The sequence below is a fragment of the Gasterosteus aculeatus genome, chromosome 21 (genome assembly GCF_964276395.1).
Source record: "Gasterosteus aculeatus chromosome 21, fGasAcu3.hap1.1, whole genome shotgun sequence".
NCBI lineage: Eukaryota > Metazoa > Chordata > Actinopteri > Perciformes > Gasterosteidae > Gasterosteus > Gasterosteus aculeatus.
Window position 1 is genome coordinate 991546 of NC_135708.1, and position 20002 is coordinate 1011547.

General features: G+C 45.8%; 2 long non-coding RNA genes across 2 annotated transcripts in view; both read right to left on the reverse strand.

Moving 5' to 3' along the window:
* LOC144390398 (uncharacterized) overlaps nt 1-20002 on the reverse strand; it is a 158659-nt gene that overhangs the window by 2258 nt on the left and 136399 nt on the right. The window lies entirely within an intron of this gene.
* LOC144390349 (uncharacterized) lies at nt 15675-16463 on the reverse strand. Its single transcript, XR_013454375.1, has 3 exons — nt 16301-16463; nt 16094-16208; nt 15675-16002 (listed from the first exon to the last, which is right to left on the reverse strand). It is a non-coding gene; the product is annotated as an uncharacterized LOC144390349 (long non-coding RNA).

Here is a 20002-nt window from a genome sequence, read left to right on the forward strand (position 1 = left end):
ATGAAGTGTGATGAACGGTGATCATTAATGATGGGTTGTTGTAATGAAAGTGTACTAGTTATAAGATGAAGACTTAAACGATGTATGCTTTGTTAAATTCACTCATTGAGGCATAAAGCCACTTTATCAGTATTGAGTGCATTGGAATGTGAGGGACAGCTAGGACAGAGAGGTTTCAGGTTACAGCTGCAGCTTCACACCTCGACGTGGAAGGGACAATGGAGGAGGTGACCCTTTGGAGAAGAGGCCAATGATATTCAAATGCACCAAGGAAGACACACCTCAAGAGTTTTCAAAGGACCAAAGCGGGGAAAGACTGTTAGAACTTCTCCTGCAGCCGCGTTGATAAGTCACTTCAGACTTGCTCAGAGGATTCTCTATTTCGCGAAATATTCCACTGTTCGCTTAGTATTTCACTTTGTAATTGTAATCCCTATTACGTTGTTCAGTTATTAAATAACTTTTGATTTTTGAATTTAAACGAATTGACTCATTCGTGTCCTCGTTTCCGGCCGGGACGAGAACAAAGGATTGAGTCCTCCCTCGAGAGCTTCAGAAACCTTAACATGATCACGTGGACCAAGATGAGACCTTCTGGAGGAAAGTTCTGTGGTCAGACGAAACAAAAAAATGAATGAACTAACGCAGATCAGCTGTTCTGGAAGCGGATACTCAGAGTAAGTCAACTCGGAGTTCAGGGATAGACTCAGAGTTTGTTGAACCTCCTTTCTGGAATACCCCCCATGTCTACCCCCAAGCACGGTGGTGGTAGTATTATGCTGCCAAGGGATCTGGTGCTGGTGGATGTGAACAATGCTGAAGAAACAAGTCCATGTCAGAGAGCCTTCACATCTAACTGAACAGCACCAATTCTGTTGTCCAGAGGAGCGGTCAAAGATTCAACGAGAAGCTTGTGGACGGCCACCAAAAGCGCCTAATAGAAGTGATAATGGCCAAAGGACATGTGATCAAATATTATCACTGCTGTATGTATATTTATGACCCAGCAGATTCTGTCATGTTCTCTGTTAACCCATAATTAAGTCCTAAAAGAACCAAACCTCATGAATGTTGTTGTGACAGAGTGATTGGAACAGATTCTTCTATCAGAGGAAAATCAGACTTGTAGGAATAAGGGGAAACTCAAGGAGAGCCATGACATCATGTTCTTTACAAGTGTATGTAAACGTTTGACCACAGCTGTAGTGGGTAGATATGTGTGTTTAGCTCTACAGGCTTCATGCTGTCCTGATATCCACATGTGAGGCCGTTGATGAGCGTAGCTGATTTCCTGTCACGCCACCTCATCACTGGCTCTGTCACAGGCACTTTGCTGGAGGCCCACTGGCACAGTTCTTGTTATCATCTCCTATTCTACATTCTCTCTCTACATAATAAATCACATCACAGTTTTTAAATACAATTAGCAGAGCCAGCTGTTTTCTGACACATTGTGTACAACTACAGGATCTTTACAGTAAACTGATGGAGATCGGATGTAAACATTTGATTATCATATAACCACAAAATACTCAATGTTAACATTGTAATGAGTTATTTAGACAAGATGATTTCAGACAATATCAGGAGAGAAGATTCAGCAGTGACACAAAATGAGAATATTACTGAACAGGAAAAACAATAGGAAAGCCTACTATATACAGAATAATATGTACAGTATTATAGGTTAATTTCATCAACGTACATTTAAATAATAAAACCAAAAACACATAAGGAAATGATGTGAGAAGTCATTTAAGAGTAGCAGGTCTCCAAAAGGGAAAAAAGGAGAGGGACGTCAGCAGAACAAAGTGGGTGATGCAGAAACAGTTAAGGATACGTGTTTGAAATGAAGGAGACCCGTTGGATTGAGGACTTTATACCATGGGCTCATTTCCGGCGACGCAGAGTGATGCGCTGCAGTCTCCTAGCTTTCCCCCTGGCATCAATGGGCCGCATCTCATTGACCTTTGACCTGATCATCCGGGAGTAGCTGGGTCTCTTGGTGTAATGCATCAGAGGGCGGTCAGGCTGAGGCCCTGCTGGGACGGAGAAATGGAAGTTATATTCTACTGCAAAGGCAGGGCACATGCATTCTGGTAGCTCTCCAAATTTTGATGCATTTTTGTTTGTATTCTTGTCATTACGTTTCATTTTTCTATTCTGTACATTTTGTCTCTTTCGATCCAGTTCTGCATACTTAATGCTGTAGACTCATTGAGGACACGACATTTACCCGGAAGAGGATCCTTGTGGCCAACTCGACATCCGCCGCTACTGAACAAATCCTGTTCAATCTAATCAATAGTGATTTAACAATTCCCATGGTAATTATGTTTTGGGTGATAACTCGCGCCCCCAGAGGCTCAACGTGTTCCAGAGCGTCTTTAGAAGACCCCCAGATTGAGGCCATGTGGGTGGACCGAAAGCAGGTAAGCTATCCGCTGACGTTCCATCCTTCTTTCAGATGTGGACTAGTTGGGTCGGTTTGCCGGGTCCTGGAGGAATAGTTTGTGCACCCCATGCCTCGTGAAGTGTGACACCAGCAGATGAGGACTTGTACAACCGATCTGTTAAAACCAGTTTTTGTGTCGCAACATAATGTCCTTTGGGATTTTGATCAATGGGTTCCTGGTGGTGACTTGCGGTTCTGGTAGAGGTGGACCAATGCATCCTGCATCCAGTTTGGGTTTCTCACGTGGGCCGAGACAATGTCCAACAACGGAAACAGTGATGTGGGACCCAAGAGCCGGTCAAAGCTCCTTCTGGTCTTCCTAGTCGCCCATGCTGAAAAGCGGCTGTAAGTTTTAATGAAGTGGATCAAAGTGTTGTCCTGCCCCCCTGGGAGAGCGGGGGTTCAACGGCGGAGATATCCCATAAACCTCCTTTCTAACTTTTCTAAGAAGGGATCGGGGGTAGCCCCTCTCTCCTCAGGCCTTGAATAAGATCTGTGTGGCCGAGTCTCAGTCCTGCGCCCGTGAGCAGATCCGTTCAAACCTCAATAATTGGGACTTCAGAATGAAGTCATGAGGGTGATGGTTACCGGTGCGATATAGCATTAAGTGTGAATCTGTTGGTTTACCAAAAAAAAAAAAAAACTTTAATTTAAAAGGGAGACAATGAGAAGTTGGGCCCATTGAAGTGAAAAAGTCCAAAAAGCAACAAAAGTTGGTGACGGCTGTAAGTTTAATGACCGGGTGGTGTGAATTGAAGGTCTGGAGGAAGAAGTCAAACTCCTTTCCTGAGTGAGGCCAGACCCAGACTTCATCCAAATAGCTGTAGTAAGGACTGGGACGTTTGGCGCACAAAGGGAGAATGGATTCCTCCCAAGTGGCCATGTAAATATCTGCATAGGCTGGGGCAAATGTCTTGCCATGGCTGCTCCACTAATCTGTAGGTACTGTTGGCCATTAATGTCAAAGTCATTTCTGGTTAGGCTAAGCTTGTCATGACGGGCGGCGAGAACGGCGACCCGAACACTTTCCCGGGACGCTAGGAGAGCCGACTGCGTCTGCCAGGAAGCCAGCTGGCGTTCTCCCACGAGTTCCCCACAACTGGTTCTGGGGAACAAACTCTGCTGAGTCCTTGAAAGGTCGCGTCATTCTGTCAGGATGGCGGGAAAGGCAGGACTCAAACGCAGAGTTTCAAAAAACAAAGAGACATTAATGTTCAAAAAAATCCAAAAGCAAAAAAGGGGCAAAAACGGCGACAGGAACCAGGGAAACTCAGACATGGACTTCCGGACATTCAACAATGACGCGACAAGTGACACACATGGCTTAAATACACTAGGGAGGTGCAGGTCATTGGACACAGGTGGAAACAATCAGACAATCACATGGCTGCTTCAGCACTTCAGACTACATGTACAATCATCCTGTTGTTGTAATGTTTCCTCGCTGAGTGGATTCGGACTGTCGACATGTTTTCAGCCACAGTTCATCTCCTCCCCTCCCTACACGCCTTCCTCCTAAGTCATTGTCTCACATGAACAACCACTGACTGCCTGCTACTGGAGGACAAGTCCACCAGAAGGTGCTGAGCGTCTTCTACTACCTCATTACTAATTCACATGTACAAAGACTAGACCTTATTCTAATGAATGTATACAATCAACTATTGTTAGCAGGCGGTGAGCTGCGAGCGGCAGCGCTGGTTTATCTGATGTTACACCAGCGATCAGCCAAATGCTGGTGAAATATGCAAGTGACATTTCCTTCACTTACCAGCCAAAAACACAGTCATCTATTCAATGCCTTGTACAATGTGAACATCCACTTGCCGTATGTGTGTGTAACATTTACAGTGATTGATGCACAGTAATGATATTCTCTCAATCAGATCAATAACCTGTTTATTTACCGTGTGCTCTTATTAAGGACCACGACAGTGAAATCAATTAGGGACAAATCTCTTTTCAGCAAGTCCAGACTTTCACTCTCTCAGTGGATGCAGTTCATTTATCGGTGGTCTGCAGACGGGCTGTTGAGAGGACGAGACGACAAAAAGGACGGCTCATCGGTGGACGGCGGCAATTCGTTGTAATTGATGAGTCATTTCCGCCATAAGAGAAAGGTGTGTAGAGCTGCAATAAAAGGCTTGCTGTAAATGGTTTGTGATGCTAAGTGATAAAACACCATCTCAATTAGTGGCTGGACAGAATTTTCATTAAAATGAATGTTTTTGGTTTCTTGTACCATAAAGCTTTCGCTCTCAGTCTACTTTCAGTCTGCATGTATAAGTATTCTCATATTGTTTTTCATATATGAAAAACTAAACAACCATTGTCGTTATCATGTAGTTTGTATATGATGACACTGCAAAAAGTAAAAATACATTGATTTCTTACATTTAGTTCATCATAGGTCATCATGTAGTTGTTCAATACACCACATGAGCTATTTATGTTTCTTTCCATTGTTTTTTAACAGTATGGGAGAGGAAGAATGGGCGGCATGGAGAAGACGGAAATGGATCTTCGGCGTGCTTGGTGTGCAGCAGCAGAGGAGCAAGAGAGCGAAGCCGGTGCTGCGCCTTGTAGAAAGAAGAGGACCTTGTGCCACTGAATGCACATCATGTCAGGATAGGATCAAACATCATTAGTGATGAATGGCGTGCTTATCGTTCCCTGCATGCACTGGGCTACAATCATATGACTGAATCATGCAAGGTGGCATGTAGATGCCCAAACAGGTGCCCACACACAGCACACAGAAAGAGGCGTAGCATTAAGGAGCATGTGTGGAGGCAAAGAGGTAATCAAAGCGAATGCTTTGTGTCTGACCATCTTTGTCTTATAGAGGGACTCAATGGCTAAGCAGGAACACAGAGACGGTCCTCTTGGTAGGACACTACATGATGTAGCTAACAGGTACAGGGTGGAGGCTACAATGGAGGCTAAATAGTGGGAGTGGATCACAGTTTCATTTCCATTGCTGCCCCTGAAAAGGTTTGCTGAGTTTAGAGATCAGAATACAGGAAAGCACATGGTGATTTTACTGGGAAACATCTAGATGCCGTCCATGACTTGATGTTGTGCTGATGGACCATGTTTTAAAAAAAAGTTAAACCGTTAAATGTTCAGAGGAATTAAATAATGATAATCTACCTCAGTTTTATCATGCACTTTAAGGTCATTTCAATGTTTTTGCCTCGATTTTTACAGATCCTGAAAGTGTTTTTATTTTTTACATTTGTAGTCCACAGCAATAAATAAAACTATTTTGGCCGTCACAGTTGAAACACTTGTACTATGTTATTTTTTCTTTCCATTAAGTGAGGGACTGTAATGAAGCCATTTGTACTGCCTAAACCAAGTGTCCTGAAATCTGAGTGTCTTTTTTTTCAGGGACTGAGTTTCAATAAAGTGGGTATTGGGCTGGTGTGGGCAGGTACCGAGCTCCTCCTCTCGCTGATCTAAACCACTGCCTCCTGTGCCTGGTTCTGTCTCTCTTTCCCTGTCAGTCTCCTGAAATATATGTATATAACATGTAGCGTTGGAAAAACCACCAAGAAATCATACACAAGATGCAGGTACCTGCAATGCCTTACTTAGCTACATACTTAAAATGACTGTCTATGTGCAACACTAAATTGCATTCATTTCACATTGATTTCTCACCTGATCATCTGCATGTCCAGAGCTTGTCCCTGTGTGGCCACTGCTTTCATCTTGCCTGTCTCTTTCCCCGTCTCTCTGTGACGCCTGCATTGTGACCACATGTCATTTTATCAGAAAAACAGCGACTCGTGCTGCCCACTTCGACCGAACGCAGGCCAAACCATTAACATGATGGGGAAGGGTGGCGGTGACATATTTTCTGCTGTATATTGGGGGGGGACAGATTGGTACCTTTTCAATATTGGGGGGGACACGACCCCCCCAAAGAATGCGTGGTTACGCCTATGGACCATCACATGTCCATGACATCAGGACTCCTGTCCATCAAACCACATGTGCAGAGAACCCATCCAAACCACGGCGAAGGAGGAGAAGCTGCTGTTGGAGGACGTCCTCCTCATAGACATTCTCAGATATCTGCAGCAGCAGAAGCAAACAAGAGACAGCAAGACAGGAGACGACTGCAGGTGAGAGACAAACAGCCCCAATACCCCGTCCCCCCCAGAGGACAAATATCCAGCAGGGAGAGACCGTTCAATGGGTCTCCAGCAGACAACGTGGGGACAATAGAGGACATGGATGTTATATATGTGGACAGGAGGACCATTGGTGCAGAGAGTGTCCCAGGAGTTATGAAAGGGACATGCGACCAAACGCTCCACCACGGCTGTTCTATACAACGCAGCCCGGCAGAACCAGAGGACGGGTCCACCCCCCCCCCCCCCCCTCATACAACCCCCATAACAACTAACTGGTGACACACCGACGCCCACTGCTTCCCAACAGCCCAGATAAGCAGCCTTAGTCTCCCCAGTTTACGACTCACATTCCAGGTAGAAGAAGGGAGAATAGAGAGTACAGACTATTGAGAGTGTCAGAAAATAGATTTACAACCAGTACGAAACATTGATTTACTAATAGAGGGAAACTGTCAGTAACAATGAGACACGGTTGTGAAAGATTTAAATGAGGAATGAAGGTGATGAGAATTGTAGTACATAGTGTCAGTTTTTTGTATTAATGTTTGTAGTTTTTCAGTCTCCTCCTAAACTCAGAGATGGGCTGTAAATTGTTGAGTGCTGCTATTGAGTGTAAAGTGCACGATACACTTGATACAGTATCTGGATGATGGAAGCAAACGTCAGATCAAAGGAACATTGATAGCAGCAGTACATGAAATAGGGAAACTTGTTAGACGGTCATCCTGTAATGGTACAACAAGTAGTACACACTGGAAGCGAATGGCGTAAACAAACAGATGGTCGTCCTTGTTTCAGCCCACTCAGCTCTCTTTCCCTTTCTCACTCCGTTGAGACTTGGTCGAAAGTCTTTCGGAGGCCCTTTTTAAAATCCTGGATGGAATTTGTTCCGAGCAGTAAGAGTTTTTATACACACATGTGAAGTTCATCCTCAGTGGCAGGTGCAAATTATAATTAATAGACCAAAAAAGAAGAAACGCGGATATGAATACCAAACAAGATGTGAACCGTCTATGAGATCGAGTCGACCGCCCTCCCTTCTCAGGACACAGCTAGTGGTGTGAATCTTGTGGTCTGAAAGCATTGTTGTGTGCTCACAAACCATGCGATCGTAGGCCGGCTCTTGATCTTGTAACCGGCGGCACATATTGGCCTCAGTGTCAATGAAGGCATGCAGCTCGCTCACTGGCCTTTTCAGGTAGTGCACTTCATTGGGGGCACGAGAAAGTGCCATATTCACGTTGTATCCTGTCGGAGGAGTCCAGAGCAGTGAAGCGCCAGCTCCGGGTCTCCGGTTGTTTCCGTGGTACATGGTGAATATCAATAAAAAGACTTGTGGAAAGCCTGTAAAAAGGCGTTTGATAGACGGTAAATGACTCAGTGTAGTCTTTAAAAAGACCGGTGGAAAGCCTGTAAAAAGGCTCAAATCCTGTAAAAAGGTTTTTGTTTTGATGGTAAATGACTGACTGAATGTGGTCTGTGAAAAAGGGTGTTGAATCTTTCAAAAGGCTACTTAACTCTGTAACGGACAGATGTCGCTGATAAATTCTCTGGAGAAAATATCTGAACTGCTCCCTCTGAACTCAGTAAGACAATGAACAGAAACATCTGATTCCGTTTGCAAATATTCTGATTCCGTATGCAAATGAATGTTGGAATAATACGCACTCATGTGGGGCGAGCATTCCGTCACCATGGAGACGGGGTACAAACACGGCGCACAGTAAAATATGTATATACACATCTCATAAGCAGCACGTTCAACAACGTCTCTAAAATGTCAGCCATTAACAAAGACTTTAATACAAGACATTGAATGACATTGTTCTGTATCACTATTGGTCAGAAAGTAACCTGTATTTAATTTGCCTACCTGAAACCCTTTGATGCTCACCTCAGAGTTCAGGGCCACCGTGATAGAGAGGGGGAGCTGCTGCTGTTCGGCTGTGCAGGAACCACTTCCTGTTGACCTGCAGACCACCGAGCCGCCACGCTGGAACACAGAACCCTGAGAGGAAAACACAAGTTTCATATAGAATATGACATAGGAAGTAACCCTCGCTGTGTGAATTGAGACTTTAACACTAACTGTGTCCAGGGTGACGGGCAGACCCAGAGTCCCGCCTCCTTTATGCGCCTTTGCAGTGAGGACGTCGTACCAAACCTAAAACACAAACAGCACTTCATGTAACAGGCGCCATGACGTGACTTGTGAGTCACTAGAAGACGTTTGTTACCTGCTGCTTGATTTACCTCACCAGATCCAGGAAGAAGGACTCGCACAGCTTGAACACGCGGCTTGGTTACAGGACTGGCCAGCAGTGCTCCACCTACATACAATCAAAGACAGTTAAGATCATAAAAGTGAGAACTTCACCCAGTAAAAAAAGGTATTTATCACCAATCATATACTGGTGGTCCACAGCGAAGGTGCTCTGTTCTCCTGGGAACTCCACCCAGAGAGGTCTGTGCGCGTTGAATAAAACAAGCATTTCCATAAGCTCTTCTTAAAAAGTGGATCTACTGATGTTTTAATGACCAACTTAAAACATGACAAACATGGACCTCTAGTGTCAGAAAGCAGAAGGTAAAGTGGACAAACAGCCTGCAGTACTTCCACTAGGCAGCAGAGGGAGGCAGACGGAGGTGTGAGCCAGGTGGAACAGAGTGAACCAGTAAGGCAGCAAACAGGACCTGAGGGCACAAGAGGCAACACTCGGATCATTACACACTGAACAAAGAGGACTGTGCACGTCGACGCTGATATTTAACAAGGCCACCTCCTCTTTGTCCACTAAGACACATTTTGACGATTCGTCCTGTTTATTGTTTTTTCACAATAATTGAAAAAAGACCTAGGAGATGATATTCATTAAGGGAAAGCAGTCTTTCCTGGTGGATCCAAATGTCTGTGACTCATTTGACTGAAACAGTCAGAGAAGCTCTGTTGGATCGCAGTGCGGATGGCGGCGGTGACTTTCTCCACAAACAGCTTCGTCCCCTTTGCAGACTGAGAGCTCCCGGCGTCTCGCTCGCTCTGCGGCTCTCTCCTCCTGATCGCCCTTACTGCATTTTAAAACCAGACCAACACCATCAAAACACATTCAGCTCAGCTGAGGCCGATTGCCTCCACCTGCCACGTTCCCTGAGCCCCCCCCCCTCTCTCTCCCCCCTCTGCAGACGAGCAAAAACCACGGCCACCACCACAGCAGAGTTCTGCAACGTTTTTATAAAGGGCCTAAAATGTCTGCAAGAGAGAGGCCTCAACCACTCAACAGTTTGACACCGGGACAGAACATTCCAGTCCAATGTTACAGCACCAAAGTCCCTCATTGGTAGCAACTCTACTTCCATTTGACCATTTTAGACATAAACTCTATTCAGTCAGAGAAACATTACCAGGCCAACGAGACCCCTCATAGATCTGCCCGTCTCTGTTCTTGATGAAGTGCCCCCCATCTCTGGCCTCATTAGACAAACACCAACCGGGGTCGATCTTGATGTGAGGATCGGTTATCACGACCAACTGACAGAGAAGAAAAAAATGCACCATAATGATTCGTGACACCCAAAAACAAAAAAGGCCGACAATGTACGCTAGAAACTCACCTTCCTCTTCCTCTCCTCCAGGTGGCGCTGCAGGTTGGCCGGTTGGGGGGAAAAGCGCGGCGTCCCAGGTGAAGTAACGCTTCCCCTCCGTGTGCTCGATATCCATCCAGATAACGTTGCACGGGATGTCGTGGCGGTCGAATCCAGCGTCCACAGCCTTCACGTCAGCCTCTTCGTCGTAGATCCAGCGGCTCTGGTGGTACCCGAGAGGAAACAAAGGGGGCGGGGCTTGATATCCTGAGAGAGGGAGGAGAGACGAGTAGCCGTGACTTATGAATCATGTGAATATTGTCAACATGTGCAGAAACCAACTAAGAGGGGAAGTGATACAGAAAGCATCGTGTTCCTTCTCATTAATGTGTGTAATTTGCAACATACAAGACACAATAAACAGTAAACAACCTGATATCTGACGCTGCATCCTTATCATCCTTATCTAATCCTGTTGTGGGGGGTTTCTTTCCACATGCAAATAGTCCAATATATTGTGTGCTGCACACTGGTACTGGGTGAACAGCTGCTGTGGACCGGGCCCGAGCAGAACCACGCTGTCCATCACACCTCTTTCTGTCAGTCTGTGGCTCCATGCGCCTCGTCTTCAGTGGGGGAGTTTGGCCGTGCTTAGAGAGGGAGGGGTTTGTAAAGTGGTTAAATGTGCATTTCTATATGTTTTCCAACATAAATGTAGTAATAAACGGGTTTATTGGCTGTTTGCCAGCAGGAGGACAAAAAGCAGCAGCAAAGTCTGCAGGACGGATCAATCGTTCCCAGTCACACAAACGGGATGAACTACGCAGCTGAAAGAAGAAGCTCTCTGACCGAGGACCAGATACTGTATGAGAAGCACACAGGAACAATACTCGCCCGAGGAGCCGACACGCTGTGACCCACGTTAACAAGCGCCTCAGGCGTTCAGCCAGAACACCCAAAGTCCGGTCTGGTTTGTGGGCCACTAACAGCGGAACAGAGGCGTACGGGCCGAGGCGGCTGTACAAGTCGTACGCAAAGACATCCGGCTCATACAGCCGGTGAGGGTCCCCGTCACTGCCACGGCACATGAACTAAAGATCATCAAGGGATTGTGAAAATGAAACATGGATGTTCCTGCTCGTGTCGTCTGCTTGTAGTTCATGTGTGTACCTGGTGTCTCTGGGCTGAAGGCCGTCGGCGTGCTCTGGTACACGAGGCTGAACCCGTGGAGACAGAGGTCGGACCCGATGCTGCTGGGACCTGGAGACGGACAACACGTCCATTTATACTTTAACTAAATATAGAAGGTATTTTAGCGAAGATCATGCTGGTGTTCCTCTCCGGTCCGATGCATCAGACGAGTGAAGATCTGTGGGAACTAAACTGTAAATATCTACAAGGCACAAGAGGAGTTTCAGTATCCGCCTCCATCAGAGAGCAGTGCAGCGCTACTCACATGAAAGGAGGAAGAACTTCTTTGCAGCTACAGAGACTTTAAGACATTTTGTCTCTCAGGTTTCATGTATTTTATTTCTTGTTTAGAGCGATAAACGGGTACGTTCATGCATTGTATCATTTTCCTATGATTCAGGGACACTGGAGTAAGATGGACTGTTGCACATATGTTGCTTATTACTTTGAGCTGGTGTGATTGTGTCATATTTTCTGATCATGTCATTGTGAGGAGTTGTGTGTTGTGAGTCTTGCCGTGTTCGTCCTGTGATGTTGTATGTGGGATGAATGCAGCGTCACTTCTTCTTCTTCTTATTCTTATTATTACTTTGGCCACAACACAAATGTAGGATGGAGAAAAGTGCATCACTGGGTTTTTGGGCCACAGTGTGACGAGCTGTAAAGAAAACATTGATAGGTATGAAAGCCAAACGGTTGCCAGTCAGTACACACCTGAGCCAAAGAGCAACACCAACACTAAGTGTCCACTAGTGTCCTGTTCCAGTCAACCGGATGCTTTGTCCAATATTCACTCTGCTTTTTGTTCTGTCTCTCTAGCTGCTAAATGCTCCACTTTGGTCCCCACGCAGTAATAAACCTTGTCTCTGGTGTGGGAACTTCTCAACTCTAAGATGCAACAACCTGCTGCATTGATTCAGTGACATCACCTCATCTGGACGTCAGTTTCAGCTCGCTGTGTCTTTACTGTAGTTTCCTGTCACGCTTCCTCCTCTCCTCTTCCTCCCCCCTTGATCCCTCTGTCCTTGAGCTGATGTGTGAAAACCTTATTTGTTGATCACGGCACGTATGTGATGCTCCACAGAAGGATTGCACCAAGTATGTGCTACATTTCAACACCTCAGTTATGAGTTACACACAAATGATGCATTTTTATATTTTGTTTATAAATGTCTTCATTTCTAAATTTTAATATCTTGGTTTTTGTGAGATGTTTGCAATATGTATAATAACACGTTTTAGTTAACATAATTCAAAGGTAACCAAAGACATGGTTTTATTTATTTGCAGCTTAACTGTGGCTATTTTCATCAATAACTTGTGCATTATTCTGCCAGCAGATCACATTTAGCATCTCCTGAAAATGAGAATGCAAAGGAAGTTGTAGCGTGTGTATAAAGGCTCAGTGTTCAATGTGGGGGTTCAGGGTCCCTGCAGAGTCAGAATACAGCAGATGGACTCTACTACCCTTTCCACCACAGAGGGATGCTGCTGAGCCTTTGTTGTGGCTGTGCACTCGTGTCTTTCATCAGGACCTGACATTTCATCATTCATCATTTTACCATAACATTTGTTGGCCAAAGTCCGACAGTCTTGTGCATCATGATGTTCAGGGCAATGGGTCGACCACAGCAGGCAGGTGGATTTGAATCTTCTCATCTGCTGATGCAAAGATACTTAGAACATAAACGCTGACAAACGCTTTTCACACGAGCTGGGAACCTTCAGGAGCCCCCAGTGACCCCCAGTGACCCCCAGTGACTCCCAGTGACGCACCGCACCCACTTGTGTTCAAAAAATGAAGAAACTCCGGACAGACAGAAGACATGTTGGACTGAAAAGTTCAAATGAAAAGCCTTTAATAAAAGAAAAGGTGTTGTGCTAAAAAGAAGATCTCAGCTGAGGATCCGCTGGTTTGTGCATCAACAGGCCACAGAGGAGCTCATTGACTATCACATAGTGACCGTCTCTTGCTTCCACCAACCAATCAAGAACAATGGGTGCTTACAGATATTTATAGAGTTCAGTAAAGGTGTGAGAAGCAGTGTCCACACCCCTGGTCACGTGACGCCTCCTGGTGCGTTCAAGTTTACTAGTTATTTACAGAATATAGTGGTGCAATGAGGTATTACATTGGATGGCGCGTTCACTGTAACTCTCTGGGTCAATATAAGTGGTGCAAAGTATTACATGAATGCATTTTGATTGGTTACATTACATTGAACACAATCATAGCTGTGCATTGGTGTTATTCTATTGATTAGTGTCAACATGACAGCGGTGTCCCACTATTCTCATGTCTTTATTGATCACATAGTGTCAGAATCAGGGCTGTATCCTGGTGGACACTAAATGCATTTTATTCATTGGTCTCATTCATGAAGCGTCGTCAGTCTGACTACTGTAACTCTCTCCTGCAGGTCTCCTGCTACCACCATTCCACCTCTGCAGCTCATCCACAATGCAGCAGCTCCACTGCTCTTTAACCTTCCTAAGTCCTCTAAACATGGTGCTCACGTACCGTGCTGTGAATGGATGGGGTCCAGCTTACATCCAGGACCTGGTCCAACCCGACATCCCGACCCGCACTCTCCGCTCTGCATGTGATAAACTGCTTGTTCCTCCTCACTGAGAGCAAAGGAACTCAAACAGTGAGTGTGATCCAGAACGCAACGACGTAACGGTGATCCTACAACACTGTTCTCCTGATCTGGGAACTTTCTTCATCCACTGCAAACCCTTTTATTCCCCCCGTGAGTTCGCTTCATTCATCCTGGTCGGTGTTTACATGCCGCCGGCGGGCAACGTGCACGAGGCACAGCGGACACTCGCCGACCAGATACGGCGTGTGGAGCGGACCAACCCGGACTCTTTAGTTATTGTCCTCGGGGACTTTAACAAAGAAAATCTCACCCATGAACTTCCTAAATACAGACAGTTTATTAAATGCCCACCAGAGAGGAGAACACGCTGGATCACTGTTACACCACAGTAAGCAGGGCTCATCACGCCGTCCCTCGTGCTGCACTGGGACACTCTGACCACGTCATGGTCCATCTGATTCCTGCATACAGGCAGAAACTAAAGCTCTGCAAACCTGTGGTGAAGGAATTCAAGAAGTGGACCAGTGAGGCGCTGGAGGATCTTCGGGCGTGCTTTGACTGCACAGACTGGGATGTTTTCAGGACGGCTACTGACAGTCTGGATGAGTTCACAGAGGCTGTAACTTCCTACATCGGCTTCTGTGAGGACAGCTGTGTACCATCATGCACCAGGGTGAGTTACAACAACGACAAACCCTGGTTCACAGCGGAGCTCAGAACACTACGCCTGCAGAAGGATCAGGCATTTTGGAGCGGGGACAAAGACTTGTACACGGAGGCAAAATACAAGTTTAGCAAGGCGGTGAGAGACGCTGAACGACTGTACTCTGAGAAACTCCAACAACAGTTCTCAGCAAGTGACTCTGCTTCGGTCTGGAGAGGCCTCAAACACCTCACCAACTACAAGCCAAAAACCCCCCACTCCATGAATGACCTCCGCCTGGCAGACGAGCTCAATGAGTTCTACTGCAGATTCAAAAGACACTCAGTGTGTTTACATGATGGTATAATTGGAAGCTTTGCTTAGTCGGACTATGCTATCTTTCTGGGGGAGGTGCTATTATCCCAATATACATGGCAGTGAATAAATCGAATTATTGGCCGAAAGCATGTCATATATACGATACAATAGGTGGCGATGTTTTCATTACAGCTAGTTGTGATACACACTGCATGAAAAGTGAGATTTTCGTCCCCGTAAACGCCCGGAAATCTCCCTAATTTCCGACAATTTCCGACAATTTGCAACCCGCGCACGTCGCGTTTGTCTGTGCCACAAATTGTCGGAAACGAACCATGACGTAGGCGGAGAGCTGGCGGAGGTGCGAATGGCCCGAATTAGCATATGAATGCAGCGAAGCCGCGGGTGGCCGAGCCGAGCGGGCTTGAATATCCTTACTCCTTATTGGATGAAACCACAACTTACTAACAAATAAAATCACTCGTGATTGGCAGCAAAACCACACCTGGGCAGACCAGGCTTGAGTTTCCTTGTTCATGATTGGATGAAACCACAACTTTCAATCACTCGTGATTGGTTGGCAGATCTGTCGCTATTGGTCACCCGCCTCATTTTATTCATATATTCATATTATGCTGTATATTCATTTCATGGTTATCATATGCAGGCTACTACACTATTATTAGGATACCAACCAGGACATCAATGAATTAATAGAGAAAATGAACATTTGACACATGTTTATGCAAAGAAAGAGCTATATTAACAACACACAAACAACAACTACATACAAAGTGAGGATCTGCCCACACTTGGGTAACGGCGGTTTAAAAACTACAGCTCAGTAAACTGTCCGTTTGCCTCCTCGGGGTTGTAGACCGTCACTGGCGCCGTGTTTTCTGAGGCAGGTCTGTTGTGCAGGCGGCTCGTGGGCGTGTGGCGACCGTACAATCCACCCGAGACCCCGCCAACAACGCCGTCCCCTCCGTCCGACGTGAGCTCCACGGTGGCGGATTTCCAGAGTTCCACCTCGTCATCAGCCAGCGCACTTTGTCTCGATTCCAGCAGCTGTAAAAACAATGAATCAGTACTTTGCGATGCGTACGGACACAACACATCGATCAATGCACCTGAAACAAGTCAGCAAATAAACTCTGACCCTCTTTCTTCTCGCTCGACTCCGCGCTGAATCCTTCGCAGCTTCCGCTCGCAATGAGTGTTCCGCCTGAACCTGAAGCTCCTGCGTCCCGTCTCACAATACGTCTCACAGGCGGCTGGAAAACAAATGAGTGTGGTATGAATAAAAAAAAATCAAACTCAAAGTCACAGTAACATTTAACAAGGAAGGAGAAACAGTGTCACTTACACACAATGACGTCGTCTAAATCTGGACTTTTCCCGGAGCAAATACGAGGTCACCGCCTCATTATGAGGCGAGGTTAGTCTGTGAAAACAAAATGTAAAGTTATGATCGGTATCCATACGTATATATTCCCTTATACCCCAGAATGAAAGCATATTCTTTAAATCTGACCCTTACCCGGTTCGTGGCGCCTGTAATTTGTCTCAGAGTTGTGAAGACGACGCAGCGCTTCCTGTAAACGACACGGCAAAGAAAACACACTTTAATAAAGCTGTTTCTGCTCACTTGTAAGGCTACTAGGCTACTCTTAGCTTAGCTTGAGGCTACGCTACTTTTAGCTTAGCTTGAGGCTACGCTACTTTTAGCTTAGCTTGCAGTCATCGAACGTATTCTTACCCTGTCTTGGGATTGTGCCTCTTCTTTGAGTCGGTTCCTCTCCTCCATGGACAGAAACCCGCAGAGTCCCGAACGCTCCAGTGGAGCGAACCGCTCGCTGATATCGGCAGTTTGTTGTTGGCGTTGACGAGACGATCCACTGAGAGCTTTCAGCTGCTTCTTCTGTCTGTCTGTGGACTGGCCGAAAGTTGGTGACCGCGGAGAGGAGTTGAAGGCGAGTTGAACGCGAGACGTCGTCCCGCCATTATTCACGAAGCAGCAAAAACCAAACAAAGGAACTGGAGATACAGTTCTTCTGAATATAGTAACACACGTGTCTGTTTGTATGCTCGTCTTGCAAGTTCTGCTGTCTGAGTCATGCCTATGACCTCACACGTGATTGGACGAGGAGTCTAAGGGTCCTCCAATAACATACGAGGTTATTGTTATACGGAAGGACCAGTATTTTAGGAAGACAATTGGTTGGGACTTTGAAACAGCTGATGCTTTATGTAAAGCCGTGTTTTGGTGTCAGCAGAACGACTTTCCCTAGAAATCTGTACAGTGGTGCCTCTTTCTCCATTCCACCAGACACTCTAGAGTCTGACAGACATGCAATGTTGACAATGTATCATCACATGTACCCTTGTGTCACTGAGGTTGAATGTTTTGCCATGACATGTAAACGGGTAACATATATGAATGTAACTTACTCAATCGATAGATGTAGAGCATAAAGGTCAGCGTGTGTTCATGCTAAGTGGTGTGGAAACACTAACAGTTTTGAGGAACCCGTCCTTGACCCTCTAGCAGAACTACGACCAGCCATTATAAAGCAGTTCATAGTTGTTAATGTTGTGTCAAAGGGTACGGCATTTAAACATGTTCTTGCACAAGTTTCCTGGCTTCATCTCCACCCGGACAGACATTTTTATGGAAAGCCAACAGAAGTTTGGGGCTTGCAGGGAACAGACACCTCATACCCAGCATCATTTCTGCCAGTTGAGCGCATTGCTAGAAGATGTGTGGGTAATACATCCTCTGTGCATTTAAGTAAGACCAAAGAAAAGGTCACTGTAGTCCTGCCACTATGCACTGTAGTTGAGCTCAAGGAGACTGATCTCTGCAGACCCCTCATTCTGATTCAAATGTTGTTTGCATGGAATGCTCATTTTACCTTGATTAAAAGTTATTTTCTGTATCTTTTTGACATAACATTTGCCATTGCTAATGGCGTACACAGTAATCTAGCATATTTTAATTAAATAAATCAATTCAAGCTAAAATGTAAGCGTCTATAATTAGGCTACTGAGCCTGATCTATTTGTACCAGAGATTTTCTTACCTTTTAAAAAATGTCACTTGGGCTAAAACTCCCTCTGTGACCCTGATTTGCGTTTGTATAGCTCACAGCGTTTTCATTTACATGTCAAAGCCTCCCCTAGAAATAGGAGGAGGGGCGACAGGGGGGGGTCTATTTGGATGTGACACTTCCTGTAAGTTGGACGTCTTCTAATATCCAACGTATCTGTAGGGGGGGAGAGGAGAGACGGGCCCTGGAGGACGCCAGGTATTACACCTCACACTCACGCTTCACTGTTCAACACACAAACTCACAACACTGGAGGAGTTGTGGCATCAAACCAATGTTGGTAAAGAAGCCTTTCCAGGGGAGGAGATCACGGGCAGCGATTCCACAGAACAGGGTCAACAGGTAGAATCATGTCCTTAATTAAACCACAACTAAATCAAGTACACACACACACACACACACACACACACACACACAATACAATCAAATAATACCTCCTCTGTAAACAGACACATTATGACACTCGGCCTGTTTAAACATAATTACAGTAATCCCGTTACAGCTGTGTGGACTTAAGGGTCTCAATGGCTTCGTATAATCTTCCATTGTCATATCATAGCTTATATTAAGAGACTGACAGTAAATATACTACATAAAGTCCATCTCACATCATTAAGACATCAAACGTCTGAGCATCAACACAGAGGAAGCGATGAGCTCCGTTACTCCGTCGCTTCCTTCTTACGCGCTGTAATTGAAAAGAGGCGTCAGGAGCAGAGGAAGGAGCGCTGTGTGACAGTGCTGCAGGAAAAGAGATGGAAAGTCCGGCTTGTTAAAGATCACCAGTAGCCAATTCCCCCCCTGTCCCTCCCCGGGCCGCTCCTATTGGCTGATAGAGGTAATCATGACCTTTTCACACAAAGCCAAACCAGCACTTGTGCAAACAAACGTCTAATCATGATGTATGTCTCTGCAGGGGGAGCGAGGCACAGATGGAGATCCAGGGACTCCCGGTGTACCTGTGAGTGTAGATTTGCACTCCCCCCACTGGGTGGCAGTGAAGCTTTTTTCAATGTTGAGATTCAGTTCTGTGTTTGAAATATATGTGCAGGTGTGCAGTGAGTTACAACGACCAATGGATGGCAAGAACATCTCCACCCATCACTTACAAGCAGCTAAATAGTGGTCGGAACTCGAGTTGTGTTTAATCTCAACATCTGTCAGTTGTTAATAACAGAAATCTTCTGATAAAATCACAACAACTGGAATGAAGATGATATCAATACAAAACAAAAGTTACGTGAGTAACTACGGTTCTCTGAATCCTGGATGACCACAGATCTTTTGTCTCGTGGCTAAGCCCTTAGAGCGCAACCGGGTACAGTAGTCTCCCCCCCGATGGAGGGTCAAACTGGGACAGTTGGATAGGTTGGTTGGCAGCGGGCGTGCCGGCCCCTATGAGCGAAAAGCTGTAGTCGGCCACAAGGTGACATCCGAGCCGACCGGGCTGGCGTCAAAACGGCAGCTTCAAGCTCCCAGCCCCGTGTCACGTGGCGGGGAAGGCAGGACCCAGACACAGAGCTTTGGCAAACTAAAAGACTGATAGTCAAGACTTCAAATCAAAAAAAGGCCAAGGGATAAAAATGCAGACAGGAACCAGGGACCCTCAGACCCCGTTTACACGATGGGGAAACATTTTGGCCTTTCATTTACACAAAAACGGAGTAGTTATAATGGCGCCCGGGGACGTATTTATGCGGGTTCATATAAACAGAAACTTTTTTTGAAAACAGAGGGGCAGAAATATTTGTTTCTGTAAATACTGTAAATGTGTGTAAATGTGGCCTCAGACTTGAACTTCCAGAACATTCATCAATGACGTGACACGAGACGCACACGGCTTAAATACACTGGGAGGTGCAGGTGATTGGACACAGGTGGAAACAATCATGACACGGCAGCCAATCATAGGACAAGGCAGGAAGTGAAGTTACCAGTGTTCATTTTGGAAGCTATTT